The following is a 4,326-nucleotide window of genomic DNA, read 5'->3' on the forward strand; positions in this document are numbered from 1 at the left end:
CCGGGTGGCCTTGGTGGCTGGGGGTGACACAGCACAGCCCGGGCAGAGCCACGGCAGCACGCAGGATGCGGCCGCTTCCCCTGCGGCCAAGCACAACGCTGGCGAAACCCTCCTGTACAGGTAAAAGCACAGATCTCGTAGTAACTCGTCCCATGTATCCTCGTAGCCGGTGTATTTACCACGCGTGCCGTGCCGGCCGGACTCCTCGGCAGTCGAGAGAAACCCTGTAACAGCTGTAACGGAGTCCGATTAAAAGTCTCTTCTTACCAAATCTCTTCTCACCAAGTCTCTTCTCTGCCTCTGTTTCCTTTCTTGGGGTGGGTTTTGGGGTCTGGCTGAGGTTTGGGGTTGCAGACAGCTAAAGCAACGGGCACTGGGGCTGTCGGCGCCCATGGGCATTGGTGTCTCTGTCCTTCCCGGTCCTGTCCTGTCACCCCTCTTGTCCTTCTGTCTCCCCTCATCCTCTGATTCCCTTCCTCCATCCAGCATCAGTCCCGGCAAAGGGCTTGCTCAGGCCACGGCTGCCCACAGGTGCTTCAGGAGCATCACGGAGGTGATCTTCCAGCCTGGACCAGTTCAACCAGTACACACTGGCTTTACAGGGCACGTGGACCGGTAAGATGCAGTGTCTGCTCCTCTGTGCAATGCCCTGGTAACGTTGCTGGTGGCTTATCCTGAGCACTGGGAGTACTGGGAGTCTGGAGACCCTCCCTGGAGAAGGACCAGAGATTTCCAGCAGCCCTCAGATGACTTCAGCTGCCGAGTATTAGCTTAGTAACAGTCCTGGTAGGGAGCAGGGCTGCTGCTTCCCTTCTCTCCTGTCTTTTGTAGCTCGTTTGGCTTCTCCAGGGCTGATCCAGCCCTGGGGAGCATGAGGAAGGGGGAAAGAAAACAGGACGGATGGGACCAGATGAGATCTGCCAGCACTGGGGATGCCATCGGGGTATGGCTGCGGCCGTGAACTGAACTCATCTCCCTGCAGTGGCAGCCGCGCAGGAGCAGGGCAGTTTTTCTGAGCACCTCTGCATCATCTGGAGATGTTGGTGTAGGACTGGGGCGAGTGTCTGCAACAGGGGCTGGAGGAGCAGCACTGCCCGTGCTGGAGGCAGGAGGTGGCACACGGGTTATCGTTGCCCAGAGTCCCTCCGCGACCTGGCTCTGGGGGAAAACATCCCCCAGGGGTGGTGGACGAGGAGAAGGGGACATGTAGGACAGCTCTGACCCCAGCACAGCCCCAGCCTGTGGGAGCAGGGGCGGAGATGCTCCTGGCTCCTCCTCTTCCTCAGTGAGGTGGCGCAGAGGGGGATGCAGGATTATGGCTGCAGCACCCATTGAGCCTGGCTCAGGGCGATGCCCAGGGCTGTGCGGTACCCACGTGTGGTGCTCACTGCTGTGCTGAGCTGCCCGGCCTCAGCCCGCCCCTGTGCTCCCACTGCTGGGTGCGCTGGGTGGCTCTGGGCTTGGGAAGAGGTTCAGACCCTGAACCCAGGGAGGGGACGCGTGTCCCCACTGCCGGACTGCGTCTGAGGACAAGGCGCTAGCAGGCTGCTGCGATGCCAGCTTGTCCCCAGGCCACCCCCCGGCGCGGAGGCGCCTCATTTTGTTTTATCCCCTTTTCCTCTCCCAGGCAGGGAGATGGGGCAGCTGCCTGCAAAAGCAAACCCTGCCAAACCGCCAAGCAGCAGCTCTGCTGCATCTTTGGGATTGCAGCTATCGTACGGGTCTGGGTGAGCTGCTGCTGTGGAAAAGCCCCAGGCCGGGGGGGAGTGGGGCAGGATTCGGCTCCATCCACCCCGCAGGAGGCTGAGAGTGGGTCTGGGGGGGCCAGAAGCCCCCGGCTCCTGGTGCCAGGGGCTCCCTGCAAAACTAATGAATGAAACAAACTGAAAAGGGTGATTCTGGCCCTTGTGGGGTTAGAAAAAAGATGCAGGGAAAAGAGCCCAAATGTAGAATTTAAGGCAAATACATGCTTTTTAAAAAAAATACTGAATTTCCTGTGACAGTGAGGCAGGGAGCCTGCAGAGCCTCGTGGGAGGGGAAGGCTGGTGCCATTGGATTGGGGGGTGGTTTTTGGGTGTCCCATTTGGGTGTCCCAACAGCTCTGGACCCGGGGTACGGACGCACGGTGGGTACAGACACACGGTGGAGCTGCTAACAGCAACACCTTGCTGTGGTTCCCCGAGCGCCTAGGGAAGAAAGCCAGAGACAGTTATCATGGGGAAACCGAGGCACAGCACCAGCTCGTGAACTGCTCCTGGTCATTCCAAAGGCAGACGATCACCACCACCGTCCCCGCTCCAGCCCAGCCTCCTCCCACTCCCAAATTGCTTTTATTGGAGCAAAATTGCATCAGCGCTGCTGTGGATGGAGCCAGATTCACCGCCGGACCGAGACACCCTCCGCCGCCTGTTTTATTTCCTTGCCTTGGCTCCAGCCTGTGTTGCAGGACCCACAAGATGGCACTGTGTGACAGCAGCACGGGGACTCTGCCACCCGCGTCCTCGGGAGAAATTTGGGGTGCAGGCCCTACACGGGAGTCAGGGGATGAGCTAGCTCCCCTTGCAGGCAGAGGTCGTGGAGGGACGGAGCTGCAAACTCTTGTCCGTGCAACCTGCGCAGCCCAAATATCTGTGCTCAGCTGGTGATAAGCAATTTTAGCTGAAAAATTCAGCCGGCAGAGGCGGATGGCAGAAATGAAACTTGCCCACGGCTTGCGACAGCTTCTTTGGGAAGACCCACCTCCAAGAGAGCATCCTGAAAGGTTGCTTAGGGCTCATGCCCTGGGGAGCTGCTCTGCAGCATCAGCACCCTGTGGTGCCGTGGGTGCCACCACCCACAGACCGGAGATGGACCTGTCCCATCAAAAGCATGAAGGGAAGAAGGCAGAGACCTTGTTTGGAGCATCTAGGCATTGCTGAGGTCAAAGTATCCTTTTTATTAACAGAATCCTGGGCTGGAAGGACCTGGAGAGGTTGGTTTGTCCATCTCTACCCCAAAGCAGGATCGTCTCTCCCTAAAGTGAGCTGCAGTCCACCTTCCTCCTCCGCCCCTCCATGGATGGAGACACTGCATGATCCCAGCATGTCCCCAACCTCTCCTTCAGGCCGCACAGCCCTCCGAGCATCCCGTGGCCCGTTGTGCCGGTCTTGGTGTGCCCAGCTGGAGACGTGTCCAATGTGCTGGGCCACGGGCAGGGTTCAGGGTGCTGTGCTGGGTCAGGGGGAGAGACAGTGCAGAGATCAGTGGGGGGGACCCAGAGACCCCTTACCGTGTCCTCAGGACCCACCTGAGGGCTGTGGCTTTCCAGGTTGGAGCTGATCATCCTTGAGATCTTCCAGGTCCTGCTCTTCATTCCATCCTTTACCTGGATGTTATCTGAGATGCCTTCAACCTTGCAGGAGGTCCCTGCAGAAGTGACTCCCTCTTGCTCCAAAAAGGCCCTTATTCATCAAGCTCTTTCTATTTTCTCTCTTTCTCTCTCTCTCTCTTTTTTCTTTTTTTTTTTTTTTCATGGACATTAAAAATCTGAAGGCATATTTAGAGAGCAGACAGCTTTGGGCGGGTGTTGCTGGCTAAAAGATCTCTTCCTTCCCCAGATACAACCCATTTGTCTGCCTGGCCACCTCCTCCCGCCCCAGGAACGGCCGTGCTCGGGTGCACGAAGATCTCCTCAGGATGAAAGTCGCCGGATAAAATATTAGCATCAGGTCGCAGCATTCCTTTCTCCTGGCCAAACTCGCATTACTGATGATGAGGAGCTGAGCTGCGATGCCTGGCCGGTGATGCAAGGCTCGATTTTTCCAGCACGGTTTTCCTTCGGGCTCCACGATCTCCCACTGGTGCAGCCCCGGGTGGTTTGGGTGTGGAGCTACGCCAGCCTCCACCCGCTCAGGATCCGGCCCTGGAAGCTGTCGAGTTGCAGTTACAGTTGGAGCAGGGCTTTCTTGGTGGTAAGATTTTAAGCGCGGCTCTCATGCCTCGTGGCTTTTTGGGTGGAGTGTGTTTGCCCCAGCCACCCCCGACGCCCCCCAGTAAGGGGGTGAGCGTGTCACCGAGGGGACAAACCTGGGCAGGGGGTGAGGAGGGGACCTGGGACCCTGGGGGAGGGGGGGGCACTCCACAGAGCCCAGGGAGGTGCAGAGAGGGATGCTGGAGTGGGGCAGCATCGCCCACTCACTGTCCCCTCGCCCTGCACCAAGGACCCCCTTATCCAAGTGCTGACCCCCCAGCTCAGCCCCCCACCCCAATAACAGGCCTGTGCTGGGCTTGGAGCCCACCTATGACCCCAAAGCACCCGCCTGCATCCCCCCCCCCCCGCACCAGCAG

The sequence above is a fragment of the Pygoscelis adeliae genome, unplaced genomic scaffold, assembly GCF_000699105.1.
Source record: "Pygoscelis adeliae isolate BGI_AS28 unplaced genomic scaffold, ASM69910v1 Scaffold482, whole genome shotgun sequence".
NCBI classification, from domain to species: Eukaryota; Metazoa; Chordata; class Aves; order Sphenisciformes; family Spheniscidae; genus Pygoscelis; species Pygoscelis adeliae.